Raw genomic sequence first — 21997 nt, 5'->3', positions numbered from 1 at the left:
ATACACACACGCCCAGGACTTTAATCTCAACCTCCTTATCACCTTGTAAGCAAATAAGCATTTCAAAGACACACCAGTACATTCTTAGCCACTATCTTATGCAAAACAAATTAGGTTAACATACCACAGTACATTCTTATGCAAACCAAGATAAGCAAGCATATTACAGTGAACAAATTATCTTCTACTTATCTCAAAAGGGACTGAGGAGAAAGAAAGGTTGTCAGCTTTTGGCAGAACACAGATTCCCTAGCTACACCCAGTGCTGTTTGCTTGCTATCACTTGCTGTAATTAATAAAATTATTAATTGATCTTAAAAGGCTGAATCAAATTATTTGCCTCAATTTATAACAACATTGAAATGTTAATTACCCAATTGCTCCTGGGAATCACCTACACCCCCACCCAAACTAGGACTGGGATGAAAAATAATCCAGTGGAATCATGGGAGGGGGTTTTGGGAATGAAAAACACCCCAAAATGAAAAAGAGGGTCACAGAGGAGGGGGCTAGATGGGTGTGCAGGTTGGGGAAAAGGGAACCCCATCCCTAGTCTGTGTTTGACCTGTCACCATAACCTGCAGAGGACCAGACTGGACTGGGCTGTGGGAAGGAGGCACAAGGAAAACAGACACTCTTCCTGGTGTTACCAGGAGGGAAGGAGAGGGATAGCTGCTGCTGGACCTCGGCAGCAGGCTCTGCACATCCCCCCACCCTTCGGCTACCAGTGTGCCAGGAGGAAAGGAGAGAAGACGGTCTGCTGATCGGGACTTCAGATACAGACTGGACACCTCTTCACCTCCGGCTACCAGTGTGCCACAGTGACTCCAGGGACAGACTCTGCACGCCTTCTCACCCTTTGGCTACCGGAAGAAGCTACAACACCCCCTTGCCGAGCTGACTTTTTAATAAAGAGCTGAACACTAATAAAGGCATAGACCCTGTTCATTTCACCCCGACCCCCACACTTTTCCTCTACCCTAATTTCACACTCTTGATGAACAAACAAGTCAATGCAGTTTTTCACAAAATTGGACAGTTACTAACCTTAAAAGTCGAAAATAGAGATCATAAAGCTTCTCTGTTTATTCCAATATTTTTACAAGCTCGAAAACAGATTTTAGAAGCGGAAAAAAGCATACAGACACAGAGTCCGAATAACCCTTTTCCCCTTTTCCCGATTCCCCTGTACTGCCACAGTATCATGGTCCTGAAATCGGACCACCATCTCTGTACCCTTTTATCACACCTGTCTCTTTTCAAGAATACAGTCCTGAGTGCTCCAAAGGTGAAATGCTCTCCTCCCAGAGCCCTGGCGATTCGGCAGGGTCTCTGAGAACTGCAGAACGCATGGTGCAGAACAATGGAGGATGCCATGTGCTGCCTTCTTCCTTCCATAATCCCTCCTTCCCCCCAATCCCCTCCCCGACTCCATATCCCTTTCCCAATTCCTTTGTGCCTTCGGCAGTCCTGCCCCATCCTTCCCACCAGTGCCTCTCTCCGAGTTGTCACGGGAAGGGGGGAGGGGCCGACCCCTTTGCAGCTTCAAAGCAAGATGATGGGGGGGGGAGGGGAGCTGCTCCTCTTGGGACCCCGGTAAAGGGGTACAGAGCTGTGTATTGCCAGGCCCCAAGGGGTGGGGGAGAGGATCCCTCCTGCCTCTTTGGGCAATGGAAGAGCAGCAGAATTTTTAGCAACTCAGAAAAATGCTGATGAAAATATACCCTATGTAGCACCTGTTGAATATCTTGGTAAGAGAAACGGTACTGGGGCTTACCAACCATTACTCTATAGAGATAAAATGGAGATCTGCAAAATACAGAGAGAATCTGGGAGATTGAGTGAGATTTTCAAAGGGATGATGAGGGTAACCTTTAATTAAAATTAGATAGTTGTCCTAGGGTGACGTTATGGTGTTTGTATCTCCAATTGTGTGTTCTGTTTATGTTTGATATTATGTTCTGTGCTTTCAGAACTGACTCTGAAAGTGAAAGTTTGTTTTGCCTTGTTATCAGCCGGTTCATCTCCCCCCATGGTCTGCTGTCTAGAAGAGGCTAGTGCTGGCTGGCTTGCTTTTGCTTGCTTGCTTGGCTTGCTTGCTTTGCTTGCTTGCTTGGCTTGCTTCTGCTTTTGCCTTTGCTTCATAGTTAGTTTGGCTAAGCAGTCCAATTCTTTCCCTGGACTGTTTCCTTTCCTTTCCTTTCCTTTCCTTTTCCTGAATACCATCCAACCTGCTCCGGAGTGGGACCTGGGAGACACTGAGGAGCACCGAGAGCCTGCGCTCTGTGATCTGCAGCAGCCATCCCCAGTGCCGGAGAGCAATCCCCAGTGTCCAGAGCCGGGCAACCACTCCCAGGAAAGACTTTCTGGATTTGTTCATCTCTTCAGAGTGATGAAAGAGTTTTGTTGTCATCTGGTGTTGTTAATTTTCTTTTTGGTGCCGGGGAGTGCTTTGTTTGTTAAATAAACAGGTTCTTTTCCACTTCTCTCAGAGAAAATTTTTTCCCAAACCAGGTGAGTGGGGAGGGGCCGTGGGGGTTTGTTTTCTGAGGGCTCCTTCCAGAGGGTTTTCCCCAAATTTGCCCTAAACTAGGACACATCCCTAGAGCTTTCATTACTTCTTTTAACACTTTCAAGGTAAAGTGGGAACCCTGATCCGAATCAATCACTCTAATAATCTGAAATCATGGAATTATTTCTTGTAAATTAATCTTTGTAACAAAATGTGCTGTCGCTTGTGCCACAGGGTAGGCCCCTACCCAATTAGTTAATTGGTCTACTGACGTTCCCCCCCTTGCACAGCCCCCTAAATATCCTAGGCAAGCTCAGAGGTAAGCAGGCTGTGAGGGGAGGAATATCAGGAGATGGCAAAGACTTCCAAAAGAGGCTCTTACCCCAATATATGTTAGTTCAGCTCTCTTTATTCTGTGATGTCCATGTGGAGAGCGGGGCAAAAGAGGATGAACAGGAAATGTCAGGGGTCTATGTAGACTTTGGACAGGGTGGGCTTCACTGGCTCTCCGTCAACCCCGTTGGGGCAGGAATAAGGGGTTCAGGGTTATCTTGATCAGAGTCACAGGGTCCTGGGGAAGGGGAAATAGAGTGCCCATGAGCTCACTGTAACAGTCTACTATTACTAACAAATACTTATATTTTCCCACTTTCGGAAGTTCGGTAAAATCCACTTGTATATTTTCAAAAGGCATATATGCAGTTTTTTTCCCTTCCTGCAGGGTCTGTCTTGATGTCTTCTTGTTAATTTTCTGGCAAATAATGGATTCTTGTGTCTCCTGTTTTGCTATATTAGATATTCCTATACACCCAAAAAACTTTAAAATGTGTTCGCTTAGTGCTCGTGTTCCCCAATGAGTTTGTTGATGTAACTGATTAATTATTCTTCTAGCATAACTTTTAGATAGCATTTCTCTACCATCTGGTAAAAGCCACTTATCCCCTTCTAGCTTAGCCCCTAGTTTCTCTATCTCTTGTATTTCCTTTGAGGTATAGCATTTTTGATACTTTGTCTCACCCTCACTTTTACTCAAATTATTTAAAAACATGGGTAAACATACTGCTGCCCTTTGTGCTTCTGCATCAGCCAAATTATTCCCACGAGTCCAATAATCCATTCCCCTCTGATGTCCTCTTACATGGACAACAGCTATTGCTGATGGACCCCTCAAAGCTTCTAATACTCTTACAATCAATTCATTATGAACAAGACCTCTCCCTTGGGTATTTACAAGTCCCCTTTCTTCCCAAATCTCTTTCTCCTCTGGGAAACCTCCTTCTTCCCCAGATGGCTCCCATCCACAATAAACTGGGACTGTGGTCCTGAGAAGAGCACCTTTTGTCTTTTGCTTTTGTCCTTGTCAGCAATGCCAGGGTCCAGAGCTAGCCAGGGGATCCCACCGAAGGCTTTTGATGCGACACCAACGCTATAAGAAAACAACCAAATATATGGTGGGATGTTTCCCCACATCATCCAGGCTATACAAATGAAAGTACCTGGTGTAACTACACCTCACCTGTCATTTCCTGGTGCAGTGATTCCCTGTTACAATTACCACCTAGGAGATTTCTCATTTGTGGTGACAGAGCATGGCCTGCCAATTCCATCTCGCATTAAGGGCAGGCCATGTAGCTTGGAGAGGCTTACTGTACTAGCACCTGAAATTGCCCCAATTCTTGTAAAAAAGGTCAGACGTAAGAGACTTATCCATCCATTTGAATCAGATTGCAAAGATGAAATTAACTTTTGGCATAAAGGTAAAAGAATAACAGCCTCAATATTGGCATCTGGTGTTGCTGCAGCAAAAGCTTTGAAAATGTTAGGCAATCTAGGATGCTGGCTAAGTAGACAAACCAGTGCCACGTCTCGGGCACTGAGTGCGCTACTGACAGATGTGGACAGCATCAGACATGCTGCCCTGCAAAATAGAGCTGCAATTGACTTCCTGCTGCTAGCACAAGGACATTTTGAGGTCATGTGCTGCATGAACCTCTCAGATCACAGCAAGTCTGTCGCTGTTGAGACGGTCGCGACACAAAGTATATACAGTAAGCAGTTTCAGATGGCAACTCTTTATTCTTGAAGATGGCTGACCTTTTATACACTTTCTAATTGTTTATCCTTCTTCTACCTTAACTATTGGCCACAATAATTCAACATAACACCATTGGTGAAAAGTAACAATGACTTCAGCTAACTTTCTAAAAATACTTTGTCCAGCTGCAAAGTTCTCTCCGTATCTTTCTTCATTTCCTCTCTTCTCTGTCTCCTTGGTGACAGCCTTGGAGAAAGCTGCTTATCAGCTTCTTCTTGCTTCTCAGCTTCTTCTAAGCTTCTTTAGCTAACAGGCCCGCTGTTAGCCCCTTCCACAAAGTCCATACACAAAAGCATCCAAATTCTCAAAGAGTCAGAAAACTACAATTGGAAAGTGATGAAGACTTGTTCAAGGGACTGTTCAAAAAATTGAACTTATTGGGTTGGGCTTTATCTTTGCTCAAAACCAGTTTACTAATTTTTGTAGTTGTTTTTTATATTCATGTTGCTACCTTGTTTCATAAGTTGTCTGTTAAGAGTTTTTCAGAAATGTTTACAAAATATTTTTTTAAGATGGTGTCATGGTTTGACACTGGCACAATGCCAGTGCCCCCATGAAAATGCAATCTCTCCATTGAATGCTGTGAAATGCAATCGAGAACAGAGCAAAGCAGGCCCAAGCTTAATAACAGAAAAAAACCTTTAAGCTACTACTATAAAAGAAAAAAAAAAGGGAAAATAAACACACAAAGATCAAAATGAAAACCTTGCAAAGCATTCCTCCTCCCACCACCCAACTCCAACAAACCACAGCGAAACACAATCTTCACCACAATCAGGTTTCCACCCGCCAGACAATCGATACTCAGTCCATCGAGGAACACAGGAGTCTCTCCTGTGCCACAGACCCCCCAAGAAACACAGCTGCCACATCATATGCGTCCATGTCACACATGACACTGCCTGGAGAAAAAGTTTGCCATGGTGACCCTTCTCCTTTCCATGCACAGTGCTCTCACCACCAATGCATGGATGGACAGACTGCTTTTAGGATTTTTCCTTTCAAGGATGCCCTGCCAAGAGGGGAGAAAAACAACAGTTCAGTTTTTCATTTTTTGGGACCACAGTCCCTCCCCCCCATTTCCCCCTGGGGCCAGGGGTCCAAGAACAGAGATCTTCTTCTTCTCCTTCTTTGAGGACAGGGGGCACCACCACAAACCCCCTAACTTTTCCCTGTTCACTCCACTTCTGTCTTTTTCCCAGCTGAAGCAGGTCTCTTGGCTCACTGGCATCCTCCTAAAATACAGTCTCTCTTGGAGGAGAAAATTTGATTCAGTCCATGGCTACCAAGGAAAAAGTCCAGCCAAAAAGCCACTCCGTCATCCCTTCCCATCTAGAATTCCTCCTTCTAACATCCCAGGGTCCAAGCTGTCTCTCTTCCTCTCTTTCAAACTGAGGAGGAGTGAAATTTCACAAAGCTTTCATTTCTCAGGAAGGGTTAAAAGTCCTGACTCCCTGGCTGGCTCAATGCCCAGACTCCAGCTCCCACAGGCAGCTGGGCACCTTGTGCCCCCCCCCCCCCTTGCTCTTCTCCTTCCCAGTGGTGAACTGCTGATAAAAACTTCTGCTGCCTCTTTCTCTCTCTCTCTCTCTCTCGAGAGAGAGAGAGAGAGAGAGAGACTCTGGGAGCAGAACGGAGACATCCTAGATTTCCTCCACCCTTCCATCTGCAGGGGGGCCAGCCCAGTTCCAATCCCTCCACCCTTCGGCCTACCTCAGTCAGGCCATGGGCCTTCCCCTCCCCCACCCAGCCACGGCCGGGCAGGGGAGAGGCTGCACTGCATGCTGACCAGAACCAAAAAGAGCGAGTTCTCCTGGGAATTCTGCTTTTAACCCCTCTGTGTTCTCAGAGGTGTGTCCACCTTCAATTTGTCAATATCCAAATTGACTTCTTCCTTCTGAGAAAATTCTTTTTCCGTGTCAAAGCATGACAGATGGGGAATTCTGGGATCTCTCCCTGCTAATGTTTTTACCTCAGATGCTTTTACAGAGGGATTTGGCGATAAATCATGGCAGGCAAGGCACTGAAGGGAGGGAACACCTGACCAGGCCACAGTGCGAACTATGGGTTCTTGGGAGCCAGTATGCTAATAGAACCTTCTTATATTTGGTCAAGTTTCCAGTTTTCCTTCACCATTGGTCAAGACCTTTTTCTTATAAGGTCATGTTTTAAGTTCACCTTTCTGATTGGGTCTGTGTCCTTATACCTGGCTGTGCTTGCCCCACCCCCAGGGTCTTTGGAATCTGGCTTCTATACCTGTGTGACGTTTGTTATTTTCATTATTAAAGTTTTTTATTTTCTGGCTAGTTTCTTTGCTCCAGTCCCTCTTATTTAGCCAGCTCCTCCTGGCTAAGCCAAAGCAGGGGATCACAGTGAGATTCTAAGCTACATACATACATACATACATACATATAAATATATGCAAATAGTGGCAGTGTGTGCTGATTTAGCACAACCTGGTTTTTGGCAGTGAGGGTAGAGACAGAACTGCCTTCTGTGAGAATCTGCTACAAGCTTCCACTGTAACCGACAGAGCCAATCTCTGATGGCTCTGAAGATGGACATGCTGCTGGCCCAATTAGAGAGATTAGTAATGCCTCTGTGATTACATATTTAAGAAGAAAATTCAAAACAGTGCAAGCAGAGCTTTTTTCTCAAGGGATGGTGAGGCGCCACCGCCAGAGGTGATTCTGGTGCCATGCACGGCCATGTGGCCACCCCAGTCACCACCATTTCAGCATAGTATGCAGCGAGCTTTGCCTGCCTGGCTGCCCTTAGTCAGCCGTGCTGTGGATGGAAGGGCAGGGATAGTGGCAGCGGCTTCTCCTTTTCAATGCCCTGCATGGAGAGGTGTTGAATGGCACCAGTGCCGTGGTGGCTGGCACTGCCCGTGCAGTAGCAGCCAGGCCAAGTGGCCAACAGTGGAAACATGGTGAGCAATTCCCTGAGGCAGAACGTAGACAAAATCAACTTCTCAGCACTGCAAAATCCTGCAGAAATCTTTGAATTGGTGGAATTTGTTGGCAGTGTTACTTAGGAGAAGCAGGGTTTTTTCCTCCTAATCAGTGAAAGAGGAGGAAGTGAAGACGTGGAAAAAGACAAGATGACAGCACGAAGGTCAGTGGAAAGAAAGAGAGGGAGGAGGTGCTCCAAGTGTTGGAGTCGAGATTTCTCTGCAAGCTGTGAGGACTATAATAAAACAAACTGTCTCCCTGTAATCCATTAAGTACATGGCGGGATGTAGAGATCCACTTGCAGCCTGTGGGAAAAGGTGCTCACCCTGGAGTGGGTGGATGATAAAAAAGCTATAATCCACTGGGCAACCTGAACAGAGAGAGAGAGCCTTTGCTTCCAGAGATAGAGAAAGAAGGCCCTTGCTTCATAATCAGAGCAGCTTATCCTTGAAAGACTACATCCCATGGACTAGTGACCCACCTCATGGCAGTTTTGGGAAGACTCTTTTGCCCATAGGAAGGACTCACATTTCAGCAGGTTGGGCAGGACTGCTACTCGTGAAATTAGAACCATGCTGGAGAAGTTCACAGAGAACTGTCTCCTGTGGGAAAGACCCCACAGCATAGCAGAAGAAAAAGACTCCTCTCCCTAAATGAAATGAAGAAAAATCTAGAGTGACGAATTGTCCAAACACCCCAACGCCCTGTCTCTCTGCACTGTTGGTGGGAAAGAGGGAGGGGATGAGAGGGAAAAAACATGTTTCAAAGGCTTATTTTACTTCTCATTATCCTCCTCTGACTCAGTTAATAATGAATCTACTTTATACCTTCAAGTTTGCCCTTAGAGTGTTTTCTCCTGGTCCTTAACTAATGAGCCCTTTGTTGCGATTTTTGTGGGTGCCTGGCGTCTTAACTAGTGTCAAACCACGACACAGTGATATTCAGCCAGCAGTGGTACATAGGCATCCCAACATTACAAGTGGTTCTCATCCAAAATCAAATCTCCCTGAGCTACACATCGTGTTTCCCCATCCCTCTCTGTTACTCACCAAGTGCAATAAGGTCACTGAGCAAAGACAACCCCACTGATGGGTTTGCTTGAGGCAGAATTAATCCAAACATTCTTCCCTAAGAACCCTCTGACATGTACTACTGGAACTTTATCTCCATCTGCTGTATGCAAGGGTTCAGATTGGACAGGGCCTGCTCAGTTGGTAGAACCTCGGGTGTTAACTAACCAGGTGACCTTTGCTAAATGTTGCTCCCAATTTTTGAAAGTCCCCTTGCCCAGTGTATTCAAGGTGGTTTTAAGCAGTCTGTTGCACCACTCAACTTTCCCAGCAGCTGGTGCATAAGAAATATGGTACAGCCATTTATTACCATGTTCTCTAGCCCAGGTGTTTATGAGACTGTTCTTGAAATTACTCCCATTGTCACAATCAATTCTCTCGGGGGTACAATACCTCCAAAGGACCTGCTTTTCAAGGCCCAGAATGGTGCTCTTGGCAGTAGAGTGAGGCACAGGGTAGGTCTCCAACTATCCAGTGGTGGCTTTTAACATTTTGAGCACGTAGAGCTTGTCTTGGTGGGTTTGAGGCAGTGTGATGTAATCAATCTGCCAGGCTGTCGCTGTCGAGGCAGGATGGGAATGAAGAGACTGATCAGAAGGCTGTGAGAGTAAAACTCCAATTTATTCAAAATACACTGCTCTTTTATACAGAGCTTCGTGAGGACCAAATTAATTGGTTCTGAAGTGAAAACAACCCAGCGCATTGGTGCAAAGTGCTTGACGCACAGTGATAGAACTTAACTATAAACAATGTGAAAAACAAGAGAGATAAAGAATTATTTACATTCTTCTCCAGATCTTTCCCAGGCTTTTGCCTGTCTAGAAATTCTCCGTTTCTTTCTTTGACTGAATCTGAGTCCCACACCAGGCCTTCCCATATTTGTACTTGGACCACCGCCTACCATACCACAGGGGCTTCACCCACTTGGCCTGCTTGATCATAGCGCACATCTCACAATCATGGATAACCTGGGAGATACTGTCCATGGTTAGATCCACTCCTCAGTCTCGTGCCCACTTATAGGTGGCATCTCTGTCCTGATGACCTGAGGCATCACAGAGCCATTGAGCCAGAAACAACTCTCCCTTGTGTTGCCAATCTATGTCATTCTGTGACACCTCTATCTTTGCAGCCTGATCTACCTGCTCATTGTTTCAGTGCTCCTCATTAGCATTAGCCCTACTTTTGGGGACATGGGCATCCACATGATGGACTTTCATAGGTAGCTTCTCCACCTTTCCAGCCACCCTCACAGAGCATTGACTGCCATCCACGAATCAGTGTAGAGATAGAGATTTGGCCACTTCTTTCTTTCAGCAATGTCCAGGGCCAAGTCTATGGCTTTGAGTTCAAATTAGCTTGATCTACCTTCTCATTCAGTAGCTTCTATGATCTGTTGAGTTGGGCACCATATCGCTGTTTTCCACTTCTGGATCATCCCTATGATTCAAAAGAAATGATCAGTGAAAAGAGGGCAGTGTGTTTCTTCTGCTGTCAGTTGGTTATATGGAGCTTCCTCAGCCCATGTCACTTGTTCCTGCTCCTCTTCATCAATAAGACCATAGTGTTGGGGAAGATGAAATAGGAAAGCCTTATAAATATGATTGCCTGGCAAAAGATTTAGAAAATACAGATATTGAGATGATAACAAGTTTTGAGATACCAAACCTTAGTTACTGAACAACTCAAAAACAATAGTACAGCCAGTTGAAAGCAATCCCCGCTTCTGATTAAACAATGCCCTTTACCTACAGATAGGTCCAGAGGTCAAATGGAATGTTCTGTCTCACCCCCCAATGTATGGGTCATCCCACACCTGTAACCCTCCCCTGAAGCATCTGGTATCTGTAACCCCATTGGCCAAAGTCTTGTTCCAGCCCACCTTGAAGCGCCCTGATAAGGAGTGCCCAAGGGACCAGACGCCCTCTTGGAACTTCCTCTCTTAGGACTCTCTCCTAGCACTGTCTACCCGTTGCCTCTCCCTGCCCCCACTCCCTAAGACCTGCCGCATGTTGCGCCTGGCAACTCCAAGCAGAGCCTTTCACCCTTTATAATAAACCACATATTCTAAGACCAGACTTCAGAGATCTCTCATCTCCATCCATCCAAACCATCCTGGAGTCCAGCGTCCTCATAGATTGGCGCCCAACTAGGAAGACGAACCCTTGCAGACCTGCACCCCTGCCTCTCCAGCTTTTCTACCTATGGGAGACGTCTCCATGGACGGCAACTAAATAACCAGTTGTAGCCTCCTAATCAGTGTTGTGAGCACGGCATATTGTTACTGGGCAGCATGAAAGCCAGAGCTCTATAACTTTGCCGAGGCAATCTTCGAGCACGGGGACTCGTTACTAAGTAGCGAGTATCTGGAGCTCTTGGAGGATTTTTGCCTGGCAATCCTCAAGCACAGGCAGCCGCTGCTGTGCGGTAGCTACCTGGAGCTCTCTGAGGAACCTTGCCGTGGCACCCTGCAACGTGCACTGAGCACAGGTGAGCACTGCTTTGCATTGCCCGCGCTGGAGCTCTGAGAAGAGTCTGGAGGCCCTGAGCACGGAAAGCCGTTCCTGAGTGAGACCTAGAACAGGAGCTCTGAGGGGGACCTCAAGCAGAGCCCTGAGCACCGACTGGTGTATCTGGCAAACCCCCATGTCGGAACTCGACTGAGGATCTTGCTCCTGTGACATCGAGGTGAGCTACACTGGTGTAAAAATGGGACAATCCCATTCCGGCCCTGACCGGATCTCTATAAGCAACTTAAGCATTTATTAAGCTGCAGTAACAGTACTTTACCTAAGCAAGAGCTAAAAAACCTTTTAGAATGGACTCTAGCTAATTTCCTGAATGCTGACCGTTCAGCTGTCTTTACCAGAGACTTTTGGGACTCAGTTGGAAATATTAAAGAGTAATATTTCACGCCAGGATTTTGCTGCCTCTAAGCTTGTCCCGGCATGAAGAACCTTGGTCGAGCTGTTTGCTCCACAAAGGCCCGCGGCAGCCGCTCCGTCTGACCACGCTGTTCCTGAAAATCCTCTCTACGCTGCCGCGAGTCTGCAACAGGGCACGTCCCCCTCCTCCCCCCCTCCCCGCCACACGGCTTCAGCATCCGCGTCCCCGCCGAGCGCCGCGGCCCCACCCCCCGCCTTCGTAGTTGCGGCACCCGCTCCCCAGGCCTCAGCCCCCCCCGGACCCCGCGGCCTCTCCCACCGCTCCCTCCATCCCCGTGCCCGAAATCCTGTCCGCCCCTGCAAGCCCGCCCACCATCGTCATCGCGACAACACCTCTCGCTGCGGGAACCGTGGCAGCCCCGCCCTCCCCTCCCCCCGCGACTCCGGCTGCACCCCCTCGCCCCCCCCAGCGAGTACCGCCGCGGGTGTCGCCGCTCCTCCAGCCACGTCTTTTACGGCCGTGGCCGCCGACATAGCCGGCCTCCTGCAGAGTCATGCGGCCACACTTTTGCAAGCAGCGCGGCTTCCCCTCGCCACCGCCGGCACGGCGCTGCCGGTGCCTGAGGTCTCGTCTAAGTTCGCCGCAACCTCACCGCCGCTGCCTTTCGCCGACTCCGGATCTCCAGTACCAACAACGACAGCAGTGCCCGCGCTCGCGTCATCAGTTCCCCCTGTACATGCTACCACGGGGATGCTGCCGATTTCCCCTGGTGTTCAACCGTGTGCAGCGTGCCCCAAGCCCGGGGCACAGCAAATGCCCGAGCCCGTTCTCACCCCTGCCGACATATCGGCAGAACGCCGTGGTCCTGGCACAGCATCGCTTGCGCTGCGGGACAGAGCGGTCCAGCCCACCAAACCACCCCACGCATTCTGCACCGCGTCACAGACACCGACTGGCCAAACACACCGTCTCCGTCCCGCGGCGAGCCCCAGCCAGCCCTCCCGTTCATGCCGCTGCTACGGCTGCGCCAGGGGCCACGGCCACCACCGGGCTCGTGCCGGCGGCCCAGCCCTCCGCCCCTGAACCCCCCGGTGCACCCCTGTCTGCGGCGCCGCTGCCGCCGCGAAGCACTGCGGCGCCGCCCCAGCCCGACCCGTCCCCGCCGCAGAGTGACGCTCCGGGGCTCCGTGACACACCCCTGGCGTCTTCTGCGCCCACGGACATACTGGCGTTTCCTCCTACGGCCACAGCCGCGGTTCCTGCTACAGTCCCCGCGCCTCTGCCACCTCCTCACCTGCGCCATGGTGGCGGCCGCCATGATGCCTTGCCACGCGGACCTCGTGACACACCCCCCGCATGCGCAGTTCGTGCGATACCCGGAACAGCCGTCTCACACCGCGACACTGCTGCCACCCCACACCGCCCCCGCCACGCCTTTGATGCAGCCTCCCGGTTCCCACGTACTCCATGCCGCAGTCTACCCCCAGCAGACATCCCTGTACCCCCCCTCCCCCACGCCATCACCACCGCTCCCGATTCCAGACGCAGGACACCAGCCGGCGCTGCCAGAACTTCCGGGTTTCCCAGTGTATCCATCTGCACCGCCAGCCCAGCCGGATCCAGTTACTCCGCATCGCAAGTAGTCCCCACTGCAGCGCGTCCCGCACAGCCTCTGGAACCCCCAACACTACAGCCACCAGCAGTTCCTGCACGACCGCAGCCTCCATCCACCCGCCATCGAGTCTGCACGCAGCGCCACAACATGATTCTACAGCGTCTTATATGTATCCTTCCACTTCTCTTCCTCCGCCGGACCTCCATGCTAGAGCTACAGCCATAACTTCATGCCTGAGATATCCTTCCGCAGCTCCAGGTTCTTCTTATATGCCTCCGCTGACAGGTACTATTCCTCCTCCCCCTTCTTCCCTGCCTCCACCGCCTGCGTCCCTGCCTCTGCCGTCGCATCCTGCACCCTACCCAAGCAGGACCGGACCACAGCTTGGCACACAAACCGTGCAACGAGAGGGGGAAGGATGGAATGTGGCAGCCACTTTGACAGAGGACAGAGCGAGAACTGTTTTGCCCTTGCAAATGCCAACCCTCTTAATCCTGAAAACCCATCACCATCAATCCCAAATTTAGAGAATTCCCAGAAATGTTTTAATAATCTCCAATGGACAGACTGGCATGAAATCAGACGTGACATTCGCAAAGAGGAAAGTCTAAATCCTCTAGCCATGCCTGTGATATTCAGCCAGCAAGCCGGTGGTCCCAGAACTCGGACAGCTACTCCATCTCAGGACGTGAAAGAGTTGCGAAAAGCAATAAATGACAGTGGTATTGAAACAGGGGATTTAAGGATTAATAGGGAATTTAGAATGATTTAGGCAATATGATATGTGAACATATGGTGCATGTTAAGTCGACTTGGGATCTTCTGAAGAAAACCTGTTACCTATTAAACTTATGCTGAGATGGAAAAAAGAAGGGGGGCCTCTGATGGAAATTGCTGAGCTTGCTAAAGATGCAAAGCAAAAGGGCAACTGCACATGCAAAGACATCTGAGCTCAAAAGTTCAATAGTGAGGAAGACTATGGAAGCTTCTCTCACCAGACCCCAGCCTCATTTTTGAGACCACTGACTCAATAAAAGAATGAACTACGCAGTCGCAGCTAATTTCCATACCATGTGGAGAATAGGTGGAGTTAGTTTCTGAATATGTATAGGTGCTATAGAATATGCATGACTTTTGTGTATAAATAAGGGGATTGGGGAAACTGGGGTACACAGGATTTGGGAAGATTTTGCCCCCTTGTGTCCAGCACTGAATAAATGCGTACCTACTTTACAACCCTTGGTTGTGGAGTTATTACCGTGAATCAATATCTGCTCTCCATATTTTAAACAACTGCTGAAAAGTACCCTAGAAAGAACATGTCAAACTCTAAAACACATTTTACATCAACAGAAAGGGGGAGAAGACCAGGCTGCACCTCAGAGGAGGTTGAATAAGGCTTTGTATGTTTACAATTTTTTAAATAGCTCTGCAGAAGAGCCTGACCGAGCCCCCCCACCCCCCCCATTTACAGACATTTTCTGAAAAACACAAAAGCAAAACTGAAAGAGCATCCCCCAGTTTTGATTAAAAATTTAGATTCAGGACAAATAGAAGGATCATACAATCTTATAACATGGGGGAAGGAGTTTGCGTGTGTTTCCACAGGTGGAGGACTCAAGTGGGTCCCAGCGAAGAACGTGAAGCCCTACCACACATCAAAGCCCGCTGACACCCCCACATCAGGCAGTACTTCCACAAGTACAAGCCAAGAAGCAAGCACCCAGACCTGAACTGCGCAGTGATCTGCCAGGAATAGCTCAATAAAAGAATGGAGTTTTATAGTTTACCCGCGTGCATGTTGCTTTTGTTCTTTTGTTTTAGTTTTTGTAGTGAAGCTTTACCTGTAAGTCAACCAAAGACGAATGTCTGGGTTGCTTTAGCCAAGTCTGCAGGCTCTGATACCATCTGTCTATCCAAACACAAGCCTTGACAAACATTTTTCAACCTATTTAGTTAGAGCACCCTTTCCAGAAGGTTTTGATAACGTTACTCTTGACAAATATTGGTCATATGACGATCATCACATATCTCCAACTCCCAGCCAGAGATACCAGACTTATATTGACAATTCTAAAGTTGATAAATCTGAACTTCAAGAGCTAGAAATCCTAGGCTTGTTAACTATGGACACCTGCTACTTCTTTCATTTCCTAGGACAAAACGGCCTTCATTTAAACGTTACCCCTTATCACCTAGTTTATAGCAATATAACCTCTTGGTGTAATGTAATCAAACTAAGCCTCTCATATATGACCAGCCTCACCCAGATTGTTTTAACAAACTTCCTATTCGATTTCCTAAAGGAATTTGGCTCATCTGTGGAGACAGGGCCTGTCAAGGTATACCTTCAAAAATAGATGGTGGCCCTTGTGCCATGGGACAACTTAGAATAATTGCTCCCAGTGTTAAAAAAGTAGTCAAAAAGAAAAGGAGGAGGATTAGATCCTCCTGGAGACATCAATATGAGAGCAACTGTGATCGTGATTTTTACCCTTGGAACTCAGGAAAATCAACTCTTGTAAGTGTTTTTCTACCTCAGTTAAGTTCTTCAGTTGCATTAAAACAGTTAAAAAAGTTAGGGTGTTGGCTCAGTAAAGAAGTAAATGCCACCTCTACCATAATCCGTGATTTGCTAACAGATGAAGAAGCAGTAAGACATGCCACTTTAAAAAATAGAGCTGCCATTGTCTTTCTTTTACTAGCACATGGACATGGCTGTGAAGATTTTGAAGGATTATGTTGTATGAATCTATCTGATCATTCAGCTTCCATTCATAAACAACTACAAAATCTGAGAGATTTAGCTAATCAAATTACAACAGATGACCCATCTTGGCTTGACTGATGGTTGGAGCTTTGCACCCTGGTTAAAGGAACTCTATAAAGTAGGTTTGATTATTCTAATAGTGGTAATTGTAGTTTTAGTAGCAGTATCCTGTAAACTTCAGTGTGTGCAAAAAATAATGAGTAAGTCAGTATCTAATATCTTAGTTGTTCATCAGAACGGGGAAGATGTTGGGGAAGATGAAATAGGAAAGCCTTATAAAAATGATTGCCTGGCAAAATATTTTAAAATGCAGATATTGAGATGATAACAAGTTTTGAGATACCAAACCTTAGTTAGTGAACAACTCAAAAACAATAGTACAGCCAGTTGAAAGCAATCCCCGCTTCTGATTAAACAATGCCCTTTACCTACAGATAGGTCCAAAAGTCAAATGGAATGTTCTGTCTCACCCCCCAATGTATGGGTCATCCCACACCTGTAACCCTCCCCTGAAGCATCTGGTATCTGTAACCCCATTGGCCAAAGTCTTGTTCCAGCCCACCTTGAAACCCCCTGATAAGGAGTGCCCAAGTATGAGGACGCTGGACTCCAGGACGGTTTGGATGGATGGAGACGAGAGATCTCTGAAGGCTGCTCTTAGAATATATGGTTTATTAGAGAGGGTGAAGGGCCCTGCTTGGAGTCGCAAGACGCAACACGCGGCAGGCCTTGGGGGAAAGGAGAGGCAAGGGGTAGAGGGAGATAAGAGAGGATCCCAAGAGGAAGAGGATGTTCCAGGAGAGGGGAAGTTCCAAGAGAGCATCTGGCTCCACAGGGACTCCTTATCAGAGGGCTTCAAGGTGGGCTGGAACAAGAATTAGGCCAATGGGGTCACAGATACCAGATGCTTCAGGGGAGGGTTACAGATGTGGGATGACCCATACATTGGGGGGTGAGACAGAACATTCCATTTGACTTTTGGACCTATCTATAGGTAAGGGCATTGTTCAACTAGAAGGGGGGATTGCCTTCATCCTGGCTGTACTATTGTTTTTGAGTTGTTCAGTAACTAAGGTTTGGTATCTCAAAACTCATTACCATCTCAAGCTCTGTATTTTCTAAATCTTTTGCCAGGCAATCATATTTATAAGGCTTTCCTATTTCATCTTCCCCAACACCTGAGGGGCCAGACGCCCTCTTGGAACTTCCTCTCTTAGGACTCTCTTGGAACTTCCTCTTGGGACCCTCTCCTAACACTGTCTACCCGTTGCCTCTCCCTGCCCCCACTCCCTAAGGCCTGCCATGTGTTGTGCCTGGCATCTCCAAGCAGGGCCCTTCACCCTTTATAATAAACCACATATTCTAAGACCAGACTTCAGAGATATCTTGTCCCCATCCATCCAAACCTTCCTGGAGTCCAGTGCTCCTCACACCATAGGTTTCACCTTCTGGCCAATTTTTGATTATTTACAAGATCCCAGGGCAATTTGGGTTTCCAATACAGGCACACTGTGTGATGAGAGCAATCCATTTACATTATGTGGTGTTGATGGTGTGGTGGGTAGAGGGAACCCTTCCTTTAAACATCCACCCCAGCACTGGTACTCAGGGTGCCAGGAGGAGTTGTGCTTCTGTGCTGATCACCTCTGAAGTGGATTGGACTCCTTCATAGGCTGCCAAGATTTCCTTCTCCTTTGGGATGTAGTTGGCTTCAGACCACCTGTAGGTTCAGCTTTAGAATCGCAGTGGTCATCCTTGAGTCTCACCAGGCACTTTCTGCCAAAGGCTCCAGGACAAGCCATTGTTGTTCTCAGCTGCAGAGTAGAGCACATTCTTCACATCTGGTCCTGTCCTGACTGAGCCAAGGGCTACAATATGAGCGATCCCCTGCTTGATCTGTGCAAAGGTTTGTTGCTGTTCAGAGCCCCAGTGGAAATTGTTTTTCTCGCAGGTCACCAGGTAGAGAGGGCTCACAATCTGGCTGTACTCAGGAATGTGCATTCTCCAAAAACCTACGGCACCTAGGAAAGCTTGTGTTTCCTTCTTGCTGGATGGTAGAGACATCGCGGTAATCTTGTTGATGACCTCAGTGGGTATCTGATGCCATCCATCTTGCCACTTCACTCCCAGGAACTGGATCTCTCAGACAGGTTCCTTGACCTTACTCTTTTTGATGGCAAAGCCAGCTTCCAGGAGAATCTGGATTATTTTCTCTCCTTTCTCAAATACTTCTGTTACTGTGTCTCCCCACACAATGATGTCATCAATGTACTGCAGATGTTCTGGAGTCTCACCGTTTTCCAGTGCAGTCTGGATCAGTCTATGGCAGATGGTGGGACTCTGCTTCCACCCCTGGGGCAGTTGGTTTCAGGTGCACTGCACACCTCTCCAGGTAAAGGCAAACTGGGGCCTGCACTCTGCTGCTAAAGGAATGAAGAAAAATGCATCGGCAATGTCAATAGTGGCATATCACTTTGTTGCCTTGGACTCCAGCTTGTACTGAAGCTCCAGCATGTCTGGCACAGCAGCGCTCAGTGGTGGAGTCACTTCATTCAAACCACAATAGTTCACAGTCAATCTCCATTCTCTGTCAGACTTGCGCACAGGCCAGAAGGGGCTGTTGAAGCGTGAGTGGGGGCTGCTGACCAACCTTTGGCTCTCCAGCTCATGGATCATCTTGTGGATAGGGATCATGGCATTTTGATTTGTCCAATAATGCTAGGTGTGCACTGTTGAGGTGGCAATTGGTACTTGTTTCTCCACCTTCAGGAACCCAACTGAAGAAGGATTTTCTGACAATCCAGGCAAGGTGTTCCATTGCCTAATGCCCTCTGCCTCTACAGCAGCTATTGCAAAAGCCCACCTTTGTCCCTTTGGGTCTTTGAAATATCCACTCCAGAGGAAATCTATGCTCAGAATACCCAGGGCCTCTGGGCCAGTCACAATAGGGTGTTTCTTCCACTCTTTTCCAGTCAGGCTTACCTCAGCTTCCAACAGGGTCAACTGCTGCAATCCCCCTATCACCCTGGCAATAGAAACAGGTTCTGCCCCCACATGTCCCGATGACATTAGGGTGCACTGCACATCAGTGTTGACCAAGGCCTTGTATTTTTGTGGTTCTGATGTGCAAGGACATTGGATTCGTACTGTCCAAAACACCTGATTTTCCCATGCCACTACCTGGCTAGAGGCAGGGCCTCTCTAGCCCTGGTTATCATTCCCTCCCCAGGTGTACATTTTAGATTTTCCTTCAAGGGGATCTGATGTGAGAGAAAAGCAAGCCTGATGCTGCAGAAAATTTCTGGGAAGCATGAGAGAAAGCAGATTACACACAATCTGAAAACAGGAAAGGTATCCTGTTTCTTTGAAACTTGCAAATCTTGAGAAAACTACAATCTGTCAGGCTGATGGATTTATTACAGGCCTGCAACTGGGTTGTGTGTGAAGGACTGAACAGAGATTCTCACACCAAGAGTATAAGTACTGTCTAAACTCTGCAATACAGATTAATTTTGCTGTCAACTTGTGAGTCTTGCATTCATACACCAGCAATCAAACATTTCATCCTCCCTTCTATTAAACCTGGCAGCTCGGTCACGAGAGGATGAGGCTATCTTCACTTTAGCAGAACACCCTCAGCTGGTGTTTTCCTCCTTGAGTTGATGCACCTGTGCTGCCTGGACAGAAGTGGGTTTCCCATCCAATCTTCTCATGTCTTCCCCATGGTCACACAGAAGGAACCACAGCTCAGCTTATAGGGTGTACCTCCTCTCCCTAGCAGAGGAACATTGGGCTCTGACACTGGGGCCTGTGACTCGCACTGATGCCACACTCTTCTTCCTCACCTCCTCCATCACCTCCCTAATCTCTTTAAATTCCTCTTTAAGGTCCTTAACCACAGCAGAGACTTGAGCATGCATCGGGCCATTGACCATACTCTCATAATACCTGAGCCTGTTGGTGACAGAACCTGCTGTCTCTCGGTTGTCCTTGGCATTAATCTTTGAAATGAAGGCAGTGTATTGGGATGGCCCTAGATTTGTCAGGTCACACATTTGCCCTGTGCACCTGACCTTGTTGGGGTCATTATTATGCTGTCTTTCCCTCCCAAAGAACACCTCTAATACCTCCACTTCCTCAGCAGTTGGATCCCTTCCTCAAGGGTCTTCCAGTGCATTCTATGATGGTACTCCTGCATTCTCTCTTTGTGAACAAACCTCTCTCTTACACTCATGAAAAGCCACTCCCAGAGAGGAAGGGACCCTGGCTCCCTCACAGATACCAGATTCACACCTGGGTCAAGGATCTCAAATACCTTATATTGCCACTATCCAGTTGCACACCGGTACCCATAAGGTCACAAACTTGAAGTAACCAGGTTGTGTAAGCCTTGCACCCCCATCACACAATGTCTTTGTGCAGATTATGGATACTGTCACACGACAGCAACTCGGTGATGATTTCAGGCTCCGGTTCCCCTGCTGGTTGTGAGGGCCCTGGTGCCTCATCATCATTAACTGGGCACACTGATTTGGTCTTCCTCTGCACAGGGGGTACTGCTGCTGGTTGTGGCTACCCTTGCGGTTCAGCTGGAACCCAGACAGTTGTAATGTCTGTGAGTTCCACTGGTGCACTATCAGACTCTCCCTCTTTGAGGCATGGACAGGGTTTCCCACCAGCTGGGGCAGTGTATTCCCTCAGCACCCAGTGTATCTTCTCCTCCATTACCCCCATCCAATCTCAGTGGTTCATTTCATAGCTGGACCGTTGGGCAGTGTCAGGTTCTGGGGCAGTATCAGGTTTTGGGGCAGCATCCCTAGTCTCTGGGATAGATGTTAGAGTCATTACCCACAGCAATCTCACCTTATCTCTGAATGCTAAACAAAACAGGCCTATCAGCAACACCAGCCACTGTACAATATAGTTAACATTTAGAGAAGATTTGAACCCTTTGAAAGCTGGTGGGGTAGGCCCAAAGAAATGGGCGAAAGGTTGGGAGAAAACTTCCCCCAGTGTTATTGTCTCACAATGAGTGCCATTATTAAAGAAACTCCAATATCATACACTTAGTGTGTGATAGCCCTGTATCCAGGTGCCCACCTTCCAGAGGAAGTTAAAAATCCATTAATTCCTTACCTTATTGACCCATTGTGCAACGTGGATGACAGACACTGTAGCCTTAGCCATAGGACCCATGTTTAGATATGGAGATGCAAATAGGAAAAATATAGTCACAACCATGTGCCACCCTATTGTGGTTTGACACTGGCCCAATGCCAGGAACCTACGAGAGTTACTCACTCACCCTCCCCTGCTACACCTGAGCAGAGGAGGGGAAAGAAAAATAAAGAACACTTCATGAGTGAGATAAGGACCGGGGGGAAATATTTCAAGGGCAAACCAGGCTCAACTTAAGTTGCAAAGTGAATTTTATTACTAACATGTGGAGGATCAGAAATGGGACATCACACCATGATCACTATGATCAAGTAAAGCCGATTTATTGCAAAAACTAAGCTATATTTATACTGTGTTCTATTGTTCACATGCCTCAAGCTAATACATGATCGGTTAACTCCTTCTGTGAATACATTTTAAGCTTTTGGTTAATTTAGTTATTTTTTCTTCTCCATGTGTCTTGCTGTGGTTTTCTTGTCTGCCTTTACATCCTGAACTGTCTGGAGTTGAGCATGTTCTTCTCCTTTCATGTCCTTCAAGGGCATTGTGACCTTCTACTCAATCTCTATGAAGGCTGGATTGTGCATATGTTACATATGTCCATTATCCTGCAAAAAACTCTCAACAATGCCCCCTTCTTGTTTTTGCACAAGCCAGACTGAATTAATGGCATGTTCAGTTATTCTCTGCACACACTGTAATAAGCAAGGTACAATAAGCAAAATCACTAAAATAATGCAAAAAACCATAATGCCAAAGCAAACTAAATCTTTAAGCCAACCAGTAATGCCCCAAGATTTTAACCACTCATTTAAAGGTTTATCAACAACTGTTTCTTCATGTTTTCTTTATGTTGCAAAAGTTTCTTGTGAATTGATTCAGAGTGATCAAAAATGTTAATGCAAGACATCCCTTCA

The 21997-nt window shown here is 47.5% G+C and overlaps 1 long non-coding RNA gene across 1 annotated transcript; it reads right to left on the bottom strand.

The window, feature by feature from the left end:
• Positions 1-4568: 4568 nt before the first annotated feature.
• LOC146763031 (uncharacterized) lies at positions 4569-12857 on the bottom strand. Its single transcript, XR_014952551.1, has 4 exons — positions 12812-12857; positions 10000-10071; positions 9025-9190; positions 4569-5619 (listed from the first exon to the last, which is right to left on the bottom strand). It is a non-coding gene; the product is annotated as an uncharacterized LOC146763031 (long non-coding RNA).
• Between the last annotated feature and the right edge of the window lie 9140 nt (positions 12858-21997).

This window comes from Lonchura striata, chromosome W (genome assembly GCF_050655825.1).
Source record: "Lonchura striata isolate lonStrDom1 chromosome W, ASM5065582v1, whole genome shotgun sequence".
Lineage (NCBI taxonomy): Eukaryota > Metazoa > Chordata > Aves > Passeriformes > Estrildidae > Lonchura > Lonchura striata.
The sequence above is the reverse complement of the archived record's forward strand: the minus strand, read 5'-3'. Positions and strand labels throughout refer to the sequence as shown.